We start from the raw sequence: 14,587 nt of genomic DNA, 5'->3' as shown, positions 1-14,587 counted from the left end.
CTTGACAATGTACATAGTTAACATGATATTATTGACTATATTCCTATGCTGTACTTTACATCCTGGTGACTATTTTGTACCTGCCAATTTGTATTTCTTAATCCCTTCACTTTTCACCCAGCCCCCCAACTACCCGCCCCTCTGGTAACCATCAATTTGTTCTCTGTATCTTTAAGTTTGTTTCTGGTTTGTTTGTTCGTTTGTTTTGTTTTCTAGATTCCACATAAAAGTGAAATCAGAAAAAAAAGTATTTTTGATTCAAAGTAATGTATGTAGTAATCTAGAAAATGCATTTAGATTGATTTGTATTCTCTTCTACCATTTCAGATTCCCATAATTATCCCACAGAGAAATAACCAGAGACTAGTACTTTTAATAGTGACCCAAACAGGGATGGAAAGGAAGAGTAGCAAAGATACAATAATAGTCTATAAAAAAATTTTTTTTTTAATTTTTTAATAAGGGAAATGTATGCAGCTTATGCTCATTTCTTGAAAAAACTTTTTTCATAGAAAAACTGCATTGCAAAAACCTAAGTGAAGTGTGGCCCTGGTGTAAGGAACAAAACTGAAAGTCCAGAAATAAACCCTTATATTTATGTTCAATTAATTTTCTACAAAGGTACCAAAATAAGTCAATAAGTAAAGGATAGTCTTTTCAACAAATGATTGGGACAATTGGATATCCATGTGCAAAACAGAAAGGAACAAAATTGAACATATACCTGAACCTTACACCACACACAAAACTTAACAAAAAATGGATCATAGACCTAAATGTAAGGGCTAAGAAAACAAATGTTCTAGAGAGAAACATTAGAGAAAATACTTGTGACCTTTGGTATGCCAAAGAGTGTTTAGAAACAAAAATCATGAGCTTTGGGGAAAAAATAATACATTGAACTTTATTACAATTAAAAACTTTTGATCCTCAAAAGACATCAGTAAAAAAGCAAAAAGACAAGCCAGAGTCTGGGAGAAAATATATGCAAATTCACATATCCAATAAGACAAATAATCCAAAATAAAAATATGCATAGGATTTAAATAGGCATTTCCCCAAAGAAGATATAAGAGTGGCTAAGACGCCACTCCATTGATTCAATTACTAGCTTAATTTAATTACGAGGAGATAAATTTCATAATTACCATCTTCTGCCCTTTCCAAAAATCTACATAATAGAATGATTTCATTAGAAACACCAAAGCATGTTACTTTGTGATTCTCATATCAGTAAAGTTTTCACGTTGCTATAAAAAATAATAACATCCAGACTGCACAAGAAAAAAACTATCTCTAGTCACAGATGATATAACCAGGTATGTAGAAAATCCTAAGGAAGTCACATACAAAATAAAAAACTCTCAGTACTGATAAACAAATTCAACAAGGTAGAAGAAAACAAGAGCAATATACAAAAATCAATTTTATTTCTATACACTTAGCAGTGAATACTCTAAAAATAAAATTGAAAAAATGATTCCATTTATAAAGGCATCAAAAAGAAAATAATACTTAGGAATAAATGTAACAAGAAGTACAAGCTTTGTTCCCTAAAAACAACTGAACGCCGTTGAAAGAAATTGAAGAAGACCTAAATCAATGGAAACACATCCCATATTCATGGATCAGAACTCTTAAGATGGCAAGATGTCAATACTCAAATTTATCTAGAGATTCAACATAATTCCTATCAAAAAGCTAATCAAAAAATCAATTAATATAATTCATTATATCAATAAGCTGAAAAAGTAAAATCATATGGCTATATCAATATATGTAGAAAAAGCATCTGATAAAAATCCAACATCCACTCATGACAACAACTCTCAGGTAACTAGGAATATAGGAGAACTTCTTCAACTTGATAAAAAAAAAAAAAAAAACTACAAAAACCTACAGCTAACATTATACTTAATAGTGAGAAACAAATGTTTTCCCACTAGATTAAAAACAAAGCACGATGCTACCTCTCACCATTCCCATTAGACATCATATTAGAAGTCCTAGCTAGTGGAATAAGACAAGAAAATAAAAGGAATACAAATTGGTAAGGAAGAAATAAAAATGTCTCTGTTCACATATGACATGATTGTCTATGTAGAAAATCCCAAAAAGTCAACAAAAAAACTCCTAGAACTAATAAGCAATTACAGCAAGTTTACAGGATACAAAGTTAATACACAGAAGTCACTTCCTTTCTTATATACCAGCAATAAACAATTGGTATTTGAAATTAAAAATACAATACTATTTATATTAGTACCAAAATAAATGAAATACTTAGAGATAAATCTAACAAAATATGTACAAGATCCATATAAGGAAAACTACAAAACTCTGATGAAAAAATCAAGTAAGATCTAAAGAAATAGTTATTTCACATATATAAATAGGAAGATTCAATTGTCAAGGTATCAATTCTTCCCAATTTGACCTACAGACTCAACACAATCTCAATTAAAATCCCAGCAAGTTATTTTGTGGATATTGATAAACTGATCCGAACGTTTACATGGAGAAGAAAAAATCCCAGAACAGCCAATAAAATATTGAAGGACAAGAACAAGGTCAGAGGACCAACAATATTGATCTGAAGATTTACCATAAGCTACAGTAATCAAGACAGTATGGATTGGTAGACGAACAGACAAAATAGATCAATGGAAGAGAACAGAAAGCCCAGAAATAGTCTGAAACAAATACAGTCAACTGATCTTTGATAAAGGAGCAAAGGCCATTCAATGAAGAAAGGATAATGATTTCAACAAATGGTGCTGGAATATCCGGACACCCACATACAGAAAATGAATGTAGACAAAGACCTTACACCTTTCACAAAAATTAACTCATAAACCTAAAAGTAAAATGTAAAACTATGTAACTCCTAGAAGATAACATAGGTGAAAACCTAGATGGCCTTGGGTTGGCAATGACTTTTTAGATATAAAACCAATAATCCATGAAAGAAATAACTGACAAGTTGGACTTCATTAACATTAAAAATTTCTGTTATGAGAAAATAATTGTCACCCTTTCCCATCCTGCAAGATGGTGGGTGAAAAAGCTGAGAAGTCGGACACAAAGGAGAAGAAACCTGAAGCCAAGCAGGCTGATGCTTGTGGCACACTTAAGAATGGTAATCTCAAGGCCAAAACGTCTAAGAAGGGGAAGCCCCACTGCAGCTGAAACCCTGTCCTGGTCAGAGGAACTGGCAGATGTTTCCGATCAACTATGAATTCCCTAAAGGAAGTATTCAGCAGCTAAATCCAGGATTGAAAAGAAAAAGAAGGAGAAGGTTCTAGCTACTGTCACAAAAACAGTTGGTGGTGAAAAGAATGGTGGCACCTGAGTGGTTAAACTTCGCAAAAAGCCTACATACGACCCTACTTAAGATGTGCCTCAAAAGCTGTGAAGCCACGGCAAGAAACCCTTCAGTCAGCACATGAGAACACTTGGAGCCGGCATCAGTCCTGGGACCGACCATTCTGGTCATCCTCACTGGGTGTCACAGAGGCCAGAGCGTGGTTTTCTTGAAGCAGCTGGGCAGTGGCTTGCGATTTGTGACTGGACCTCTGTCCCTCAATCGAGTCCCTTTGCGTAGGACACACCAGAAATCTGTCATCACCACCTCTACCAAAATTGGTATCAGTGGTATGAAAATCCCCAAACATCTCACTGGTGCTTACTTCAAGAAGACGCTGCGCAAGCCCAGACACCAGAAGGATGAGATCTTCAGCACAGAGAAAGAGAAATACAAGATTACAAAGCAGCTCAAAGTTGATCAGAAAGCTGCGGACGCATAAATTCTGCCAAAAACCAAAGCTCTTCCTCAGCTCCAGGGCTACCTCCGCTCTGTGTTTACTCTCACAAATGGGGTTTATCCTCACAAACTGATGTTCTAAATTTATTACAAAGAACTTAATTAAATGCCTGATCTGTTAAAAAGAAGGAGAAAGAGGAAGAGGAAGAGAAGGAGGATGAAAAAGGAAGAAGGAGGGAGGGAGGGTTGGAGGGAGGGAGGGAGGAATTGTCATGAGAAAGAAAAGACAAGCCACAGAACTGGGAGAAAATATTTGCAAAAGACTTACTTGATAAAGGACTGGTATCCAAAATATACAAAGAACTCTTAAATCTCAGCAATAAGAAAATGAGCAATCCAATTCAAAAATGGAAAAAAGATCTGCACAGACACCTCACCAAAGAAGATATACAGATGGCAAGCAAGCTTATGAAAAAATCCTCAACATCATACATCATTAGGGTACTACAAATATAAAGAACAATGAGATATCACTCTACATGTACTAGAATGGATTAAATCCAAAACACTAACACCACCAAATGCTGGAGAAGATGCAGAGAAACAGCAACTCTCATTCATCGCTGGTAGGAATGTAAAATGGTACAGATACTTTGGAAAACAGTTGGGCAAAACAACACACGTTTACCATACAGTCCAGCAATCATGCTCCTTGGTATTTACCCAAAGGAGTTAAAAATTTATGTCCACACTAAAACCTGCACACTAATATTTATAGCAGCTTCATTTATAATTGCCAAAACTTGGAAGCAACCAAGACGTCCTTCTGTAGGTAAAGGGATAAATAAACTGCAGTACATCCAGACAATAGAATATTACTCATCATTAAAAAGTGCTATCAAGCCATGAAAAGACACAGAGGAATCTTACATGCATATTGCAAAGTGAAAGAAGCCAATCTGACAAGGCTATGTACCGTATGCTTGCAGCCATATGACATTCTGGAAAATTATGGAGACAGTAAGAAGATCAGTAGTTGCCAGGAATTCAGGGCGAGGGAGGGAGAGATGAATAGTTAGAACACGGGATTGTCAGGGCAGTAAAAGTACCGTGTGTGACATTGTCACGGCAGGTACATATTATTAAATACTTGTCAAAGCCCATAAAATGTACAACAGAGCTAACCTAATGGAGATGACAGACTTCAGTTAATAATAATGGATCGATATTGGCTCAATAATTGTAACAAATGTACCGAACTACTTACTACTGCAAGATGTGAATAACAGGGAAAACAAGTTGGGGTGGGGAAGGAGGCTCTATACTTTTTGTTCAATTTTTCTGTAACCTGTAACTGCCCTCCCCAAAATAAAGTCTATTAATTTTTTTTAAAAAGCAAACAATTATTAAACAATTAAATAAAATAATAATAAAGTCTAACATTAAGGAGAGGAAACAAATCTTTAAAATTCATGACACACTCGGAATTCTGCTTAGAACAGAAAGACAACTGAGAGTTTGGTGAGAAAAGCGGCTGTGACCCGGTGGTGTTATAATAAACTCTGGACGGCTCTCTGATAACCTCTCATTTGGCTGTTCCCGAAACAATCGTGTTTACAGTAAATACTAAGATTCTACTACTAGCAAGCTCTGAAATTATCTTCCTTATCTGCAATTTATTTTAACTATAGACTCCGGAAAGCCTCCCTTTCTTTCAGATTCAGAAATACTTAATTGAATTATTTTTTCTAAACGTTTCTGAAGACTAAATCCTATTTCCCCTTTGTTAAATAACAGCTCTCTCTGCTAGTCCCTCTACCACCCAGCAGACTTCATAATTCCATCTCTTCTACTCTCATAGAACTTAGTTCTTACATCCGGTGATACATTTTCACACTGACAGCTAGCCGAGTACTGATCTAGTCTACCCCCTAAATTGGAGCTCCTGAACACAGGAACTGTGACAGTCATTTCATGCTAAACCTAAAAGGCATCACCAATCACAATGTTTGCAGATATAAGTGATGGACACCTCCCTCAAGTGAGCTAGCTAACCTGCCCAGAAGGTGAAACCAGAGTGCTGGCTTTAGGTGTGTGTACGCGTGTGTTCACATGTGTCTGTGGGTGTGTCCATGTGTGTGTCCGCCCTCCCCCACTCCTTCTCCATCCCCATCTCATTTCCTCCCTCTCCCTGCTCTGATGTCCTCTGTGTTGACTTCCTTCTCAAAAAGACTTTCCCGAAGTGGTAGCAAGGAGCGTCACCAGCAGCTCCAACTTAACAAACCCAGGAAAAGAAAAAAGTTCTTTGCAACAGTTTCAGGGACAATACTGGGGCTCCTCCATACACTGATCCTTGGGACCCTGACTGGCCAAGCTTGTAGCACGTGCCCATAACAGAGACGGTGGGGTCACCTCGTCTAACTACACAGGCTGGAAACAAAGCAAGGGTGACTGACTGCCCAGGGAAAATGTGGGTCATTTGTTGAAAGAAAAGGATGCTGGGTGGGCAAAGTCAACATCTCCATCACAGGCTCTCAAGACTGCTGATTTGCTCCCCTCTAGTATTTATCATTATTATGCATATAATAACATACATTATCCGAGTTACCCACAGATTATCCAACAGAAAATGTTTGCACTGCCTGTCCCTGTACAACATACTTTCTCAAAATGAATTATTTCCCACCTTATTGCCACAGGTGAGGTTGTTTATACAGTTTCCTTCTCCTGGTCCATAGGAAACCTATTTTGCACTTACTTATATTCCTATTATTTTCAGAACATTTCTTCTCCTTTGTCCTACATGAATATCTTAATGTCAAAAGTACACTGCTGAAATCAAACCTGTCGCTCGCTTTTGTTTGGGGGAGATAAAAGTAAAAACTTGCCGAGCAAACTAGAGTAGCACAGAGCACCCCGCACCAAGCAAAAGTCAGGTTTCCATGATCCACCTTGGACGGTGTAAATACACAAACGAGGGCAAGTCTCGGAAAGTACCAATCCCAGTCCAGGCTTTCTCAGGGTCACTGCCTTTTCTCGAAACTAAAGCGAAAATCACTGAGTCTGTTATGGGTGGCCTCTGGTCGTGGCTTCTTATATATTTGCACTTGAGATCTTTTTTCTCTCTTCTCTGAGTGAGGAAAAGATGAGCAAGAGAGGGTGGGAGAGAAGAAAGGAAAAAGGAAGAGAGAAAGAGGAAGACAACCACACATCGTACACAGAAGTTCGTCAGGATATAGCTGCCATTTACGTGATGCTAGGAATCTCTTAGATAACTGGACTGATTACGTGGGGTTGTCGCAAAATCACTTCATGGAATAAACAAAGCAACTTTCCCTTTCCAAACCCCGTCTACTTTATCCAGCCTCTCTTACCTTATACCAGCCTGATTTTGCTTCAGTTATGGTCTGTCTCGGGCTTTCACAGCAGCTTTCTTTTATGGATTTTCCATCCAGCAAATGTTTCTGTTCCACGGCTGGGCAGATCTGACCACACCATGCTTGGCTACAGACTGCAGCAGCTCACCCACAGCAGCTCCAACCTGGAGGGCAAAGGCCAGAAGCCGTTATAGGGATGTAGATTCACAAACGCTCTCTCTCTCAAGAGTGTATGTTTGGCAGAATAACCCCAAACCCCTCCCAAATATTTAAAACCATTAATGAACAGGGACAATAGCTTATGAGGTGTTCTAAATACAAGCTTGGGCTATTCTAAGGGGGAGGGCTGAAGCATTTAATTATTATTGAAAAGGTTTGGCCAAATGATTATATTGTTTGTGGAAAACTTAAAAGCCAGATGTTTTAATTAACCATAGAAAACACAGCTACAACTAAAATTTCATGAACACACTGATCTGCCCTGTGGAAAACCACAGGAATGTTCTGGCAAGGCTCAGTCTGAATTCTTGGGACACAGAGGGCTGGAATCATTCCCCTTAGGAACTTGAACAGAAAATTAACTTGCTCAATATGTTTTTTAAAAAGTAAAATGAAACCCAGATTTAATCGCAATCAAATATAAAAACATTTCAGGACTTCAAAGGCACCACCAAAAGACACATAAGGGAAAGGTCATAAAAAATTCCAAAGTGGTTCAGGATTTAGAACGTATTTTCAATGCAAAGTGAATGGTGCAACAGAAAGTTTTATAGGCTAAATAATGCAAAGGGGAAGCTAATCACCTTTCACCTCATAATAGAGGAAAACGATATATGAAACCAATATTCAACACATGAATCATAAATATTATCTAAAGTATAATATATTTAAGCAAAAGGAATCTCTTAACTATCCTACTTCATGCCAAACCTGTGGCCTGGCCCACAATACACAGCTACTATGCTTCAGCATGAAGAATCATGGCATCCAGAAAAACAGTGTTAAAATAGAGTATGCTCACCGATGTTGCACCTAACAATTCTGGTACAGAAATCTAAACTGAGCGGACCTTATAAAAGTAATTAGTGAACAATTAAGAACTAATAGATTAGGAAATCTTCATTTGTTAATTATAGTAATAGTTATGACAACATCTATACATGCTAAATAATGCAAGCCTATTCAAGAGGGAACAGGACAAATGTTATTTTCAGATATTGGGTCCATAATTCTATTTCTGTAAGTCAAAACACACCCCATCACATGCATGCCAAACATAATATTACATTAATCTCTCCCTTCATTTGGAATCTTAGTTCCAAAAATCATCTCAAAAGAAACACAGTAGGAAAAAAGCAAGATATCAAGTTATATACGGATGGTATGATACCAATTTTGTTCTATACAAACTGAGTGTATATAATCTAAAGACACCAAAGTATAACAAAAGCTATTTCTGGGTCATGGAATTAGAAGATATTTGTATTTCCTTCTTGGTGTTTTCCAAATTTTCTACAATTAATATGTATTGCTTGTAGTATTAGAATATTTTTAAATAAGATTTTTATAAATAGTATGGAATACATGTCAGAAATGGGATAGGATACTGTTTTAGCCTGATCTGTGGGCTTCCTCTTATCTGAACAATAAGGACTAATTAAATCTTCATTTATCTGAACCCAGTAATTCTTAATTTAGAAGTTCAAAACCCATATCCAGTAACATTTTCAAGGCTAACAACAGTACTTTCCTAGAAAGAAGAAAAAAATTTTTTTCTTATTCTGCAAACTCGCCACTAAGAGACAGGAAGACCATGGTTATTTCCCTCCCTAACTAATAATGCCCCCAACTTCTCTATCACTGGCCACGCCATACACTTGTCGTTGAATTAAAAAGAGTGCCTACTTGCTGTTACCTACAATTGCACAGGAGCACAGCCCTCAGTGGACACTGCCCCACTCCATTTCCGAGACTCTTAGCATCTCAGAAAACACAATGGTGGAATCTTAACACTGGGGGACTTGGCAATCCAGCATTCCAAGGAGCCCCACCCTACCCCCAGTTTACAAATGAAGACACGGATGCTGAGAGAGGTCAAATGTTTTTACAGAGGCCACACAGTCTGCAGAACAGAGACCAGAGTCCTGATCACCTGCCTCCATTTGACCAAGTGCTTTTCCTACCATGACATTGTCTCAGCACGCACTCTTTGCAATACAAGTTTGTATGAACCATCCTCCCATGGTAAATTCATATCAGCAAAACCAGAAGAACAAGACAGAAATTTGTTGCACCAAAAATGAAATGCATGCAGGAAAAAAAGCCAAGACTCAACCGCAGGCTAAAAAAGACTGCCCAGAACACGTTCCGTCGGAGAAACAATGGGCGCAGTGTGCTCGGGCAGCAGGTGTCCTGAACAGAAACTGCCTATCACACAGAAAGCTTTCTGGTCCTAGTACTTGCTCGGTTGATAACAGCACATTCCCACTGCTCAGAGCTGGACAGAAGATTTTCAACAAGATAAGACTACCCTTGCACAAGCCACCTGGAAGAGACAGGTAGGATGCATGCTCACCAAAGTGTGGGAAATAAGTGATTTATTGGCATCAAGTCTGGTCTCTTCCTTCCAGAAGGACTCAAGTCTTAGGGAAGAGACATTCGTGATTCCAAACACTAAGAAAATAAGCGTCACTAAAGAACTAAATTAAACTAAAATAATTCATGTCTTCATATCTTATGTCTGTGGTGACCTTACAGAGTAAGCAGGATTTTTCTCTTTTCTTCTAAATGATTTATTTGAAATATTGCTCACCTCCACTTCTTTCTTAGCATTTACTCACACCACACCAATCAGAAACCTAAAAGCCCCTCACAAAATGTGAATAGCCTGAGAAGAGGGAGAGAGGAGGACGGATGGCAATGACAAACTCAGAATCGCTCCATGAAAAGCCTGTATGGAGCTCACTTCTCGTCGCCCTTCCCCTACTGTGCAGCAGGGCAACAAAGGCACGAACTGTGAGGCAGCTAAGACAAAGCTGCACTGAGGGATGATGTGATCTCGCTTTGTAAGAGCCAGAACAAACACAACGGCCCTGTCCCGCCTCATCGGAGAAATCAGGCACCTCATGAGAAATAAAAATGTGTCTTTTCCTCCCCAAACGGCTCCTCAAGTCCCCATATATTTCCATGGTTGGGTCCTGCATAAAGAGCGTATGGGCAGTTTATTCCCATCTATGACTCCGTTCTAATACTCAAGGTTAACATCCACCACCAGCACCAGGAAATAGATTCCTGTTGCTATTTCACAATGAAATCAAAGCTTTGTGGTGAGTATTGTTCAAATCACTCCTGAAAGTCATTTGGAAGGTAACGGCAGTACGTTTAAATCTAGCAGTCTGGTAGAATGAACTCTGACCTACTAATCAAATCAGGGACAATCCTGCTGAAGTCAACAAATTATCTTTCTCCACAGAGACTGAAAAAGAAATTGGATCAGATTCACAGATTTTAAAATCCTTTCTTACTTGAAACCTTGGCTGTGTGTTGTTTAGGGTATTTTTGGCTTTGGCAAAATGTGCGCCCAGATATTGCCACCATTTGAGAATCATAAATGTTTGGCTAGCGTTTTATTTTTTTATTCTAATGCCACAGGGAAGGTTTCTCTTTCTTGAGCCTGATTCCAGAAATATCTGCCGGGCCAATTCAACACTTCTGAAATTTCTGACTCAGAATGACCAGGAGGACCAGGCAAGCATATGTTGGAAAATGTTCCCCTCACAGCTTTGGAAATTTGATTTTAAAAACTTAGATTCAGAGTATCAACAAATTTACATCTTACAACGTTTGGGAGAGGAAAGTATAAATTCTATGAAATAATGCTGGCTAGTTTACTTTTTTCCAAAAAGAATCTATCCTAGATACCCATCACAGGCAACCAAATGAATAACCCAAACTGGCAGCCAACAAAGTTTGTGGTGGATGAAGACATTATGGCCATTTGAAAAAGGTTTCATGTAGTAACTTCCCCTGTCATACTCTCCAGTAAAGAGAATTTCAGTGGTGGGGGGAGTGGGTGGAGAGGGGAAATTTATGCTTATTAATGTTTGAAGACTGTTCTGGAAAGGACACGGGATGAAGAAATTAGCACAGTTAGAAGTTCGAGTCCCAACTCTGCTACTTATGACCCAAGGTTTTCTGGGACAACTAACTTACTCTCTTTAAACCTTGGTTCCATCATTTGTAAAACGGGGATGACACTATCAGCCAACTTCATGGGATTGTCAACCGATGAAACCAAATGCAAGAGTAGCATAGAAATTTTGAAGGCACTATGTATTCGTTCAACAAATATTTACTAAGAATCTGCAGTGCTGCCAGATATGGCACTGCGGATACAACCCCAAGGACCGAGGTGAAGGCAGGTACAGGGAGCTGTGAGAACAGGCGGGCAGCCTCTGATCCAAATAGCAGACACATATCAGGTATTGTTACTTTTACGAGCCTCTGAGAAAGTTTCTCAGTGAAAAGTGGCAGATGCGGTTTTCAGTTTTGGTTGTCTAATTGTTAGCTCAATATTTAGTACACTTTCTATTGAACACTCACTATGTATCAGGCACTGTTCTAGGTGCTGGTGACTTAGCACCGAACAAAATTTCTGCCCTAATGGAACTGATATTTCAGTCATTGCTCATCTATCTGAAAGGCAAAATATATTAACTAAATAGATTTAAGCAGCAAGGCTGCTTCTGCTGCAATACAATGATCTTTTTTTATTAAAGTTTATTGGGGTGATGATGGTTAGTAAAATTACATAGGTTTCAAGTGTACAATTCTGTAATACATCATATATATATATATAAAACAATGATTTTTTAAGCCAAAATTTTAATTGAGTTAAATACAGTAAATATTTTATATCTTAATTTAATCTCCAGGTCACATTTTACAATATACCAGGTAACTGCCATCATATAAACCGTGCTCTTAAGTGTGAGGGAGTATGATTTGTGTATGTGTTAGCACAGAATGGAATAGCCCCTCACACCGATATCCACCCCCAAGGAAAAAGAACACATTCTGGAATCTATCCAATAACAACCCCACTTTTAACAAAGGGAATATCAGTTATTTTAGAAGCACCTCCTGCAGTCATTTTTTTTAAGGATTATAAAGAAATGAATTATTTAATTTAGAAATTAAACTGAAGTTCAATTTTAACATGCCAAATGTCTGCCTTAGCAAAGTCTCTTTTAAAACACTTTTATTAAAAAAAAAAATTAAATAAAAAAAAAATTAAAAAAAAAGGGCCTGAGAACTAGGCTGTCCAGGACATAGTCAACCCGACTATCTGAAAGTTCTATATGAGATGGAAGGGAAGGGAAGGGAAGAAAGAGAAAGGAAGGTATGGGAGTGAAGACCCACACGCCGGTCAGAGTTAATAACCTAAAAGCTTACATACTCAATAAATACATACCAAGAGCCAATGTTCAAATACTGAGGCAGGGAAGAAAGTAAACATCTGGGTGAAATTGACCAAAATGCTACTCAACTCCAGAGCAAGGGTTCCCAAACCTGGGGTCCTCACAAAAAATACGAAGTCCAAAGCCCAAGTACTCTGAATACTAAGTCAGGGGTCGTGGCCGGCAATCTTTATTTTTTTAACTGTCTGCAAATAATGCTGATGGTTGGGAACATGGTTGGGAATAAATTCCCAATTTATTATTGGGAACAAATAATACTATTTTACTGTATTTCCTTATTGAAAAAAATATCAGAATATTTACATTATAATAACAGGTAACTGTTTTGCTAATTAATGCTTTCCATTATTCTTCATGTCCATCCTGAAGTAGGAACTATTATTAGGCCTATTTTTAAATGGGAAAATTCGAGGCATGAAGAAGACAAATAACATGACTGATGTTACATAGCGTTTAAATCAAGGACCTGGGATTTTTACCCAAGTGTTATCAGCCCCATATTTTCTTAGCACTCTGATCTGGTGACCTTTAGCAAGTCTCTTTTCCACTCTCTAGTCTAAGGATGTCATATGATTGATTACTCATCTTAATACACCATAGTCATTAAGGGTTTTAATATAGAACTTAAATCCCAAAATTCAGTAATAAAGGCTGTAATTTAAGAGGATGTTGTGAAAATCACATATCACGTGTGGTCTGTTGAGAGCCCTAGGGAGGCATTTGGTTGGGTCTGCAGTTATTTTAATTACCTTCCATTCCTACTTAAGATCAGCAAAAGGTATGCTTCTAATCTTAGTGAATATACTCGCATTATCCTTCAACTTTCATGTTTTCCTTCTTGTTCTGGGCTCATTTCTTCAAAACCTTTCTCTAGTTCATTAATTACAGTTACATTTTTTTCTTAGGTTTTGTTGATATTTTTTGGGTTTTTTCCAAAATATGCCTGGTCAATTTTTTTTAACAACAAAAACACCTAGATTTATGTTGCCCTTGTACATATTCTTTTTCCCTTCTGCTTTATTGAAACATAAGTGACATATAACACTGTACTAGTATGACGTAATGATTTGATATACGTACTATAGAATGAGGAATGATCGCAGTAAGTTTAGTTAACATTCATCACCTCATAGTTAGAATTTCTTTTCTTGTGATGAGAACTTTTAAGATCTACTCTCTTATCAACTTTCAAATATACAACACGGTACTTACTGTTAACGATAGCAACCATGCTGAACATTACATCCCCAGAACTTATTTATCTTATAATTGGAAGGTTGTACCTTGACCACCTTCACCCATTTCCCCTACCCCCAAACCCCTGCCACTGGCAACCACCAATCTGTTCTGTTTCTATGAGTTCCGGTTTTTTTAGATTCCACATATAAGTGAGATCATACAGTATAGTTTTTCACTGAGCATAATGCCCTCAACATATATCCAGGTTGTTGCAAATGACAGAATGTCTTTCTTTTTTATGATTAAATAATACAGTTGGTCAATTTCTATCTCATGCTATTTGCACTTGGGATTACATATTTTTTCCTTAAAACATTTCAAACATAGTTACTTTACATTCTGTATCAGATCATTTTAATATCTAAAGTCCTCAGGGTTCCAAATCTATTGTTTTTCATTTGTATCTGGTAACACTCACTCCCGGGAACTTGTTTTCTAGCAGGATTGGAGAGCTTTAATTCTGAACTCGTATTTGGCTGATCTTACTCAGAACCATCCTAAGGTCTAAAGTGAGGAGGCCTTCCTCAGAAAGGATTTGCATTTTGCTTCTGCCAAAAGCTAAGAGGCACTACATGGGAGCCACTTCTATTTCCTTTACAGGTCCTAGGAGAATGCTGGCTCTCCTACCTTCCCACTGATCCAGTGCTGTCTCCAACCATAGCGGAGCTCAGCATATGCTCTTGAGACAATCTGTGTTTTGTGTTTACACAAAGATCATCAGCTTTGAT

General features: G+C 37.7%; 1 protein-coding gene and 1 pseudogene across 18 annotated transcripts in view; one reads left to right on the top strand and one right to left on the bottom strand.

The window, feature by feature from the left end:
* The window catches only part of APBB2 (amyloid beta precursor protein binding family B member 2), a 339,655-nt gene that overhangs the window by 265,485 nt on the left and 59,583 nt on the right, over window positions 1-14,587 (bottom strand). For all 18 annotated transcript variants that reach the window (XM_033105673.1, XM_033105672.1, XM_033105682.1 and 15 more), the window contains one exon: window positions 7,138-7,304. The gene's annotated coding sequence lies outside the window, so the exon portion shown is untranslated. The remainder of the gene's footprint in view (window positions 1-7,137; window positions 7,305-14,587) is intronic.
* On the top strand, window positions 3,052-3,905 carry LOC117022050 (60S ribosomal protein L6-like; annotated as a pseudogene).

The sequence above is a fragment of the Rhinolophus ferrumequinum genome, chromosome 5, assembly GCF_004115265.2.
Source record: "Rhinolophus ferrumequinum isolate MPI-CBG mRhiFer1 chromosome 5, mRhiFer1_v1.p, whole genome shotgun sequence".
Taxonomy (NCBI): domain Eukaryota; kingdom Metazoa; phylum Chordata; class Mammalia; order Chiroptera; family Rhinolophidae; genus Rhinolophus; species Rhinolophus ferrumequinum.
The sequence above is the reverse complement of the archived record's forward strand: the minus strand, read 5'-3'. Positions and strand labels throughout refer to the sequence as shown.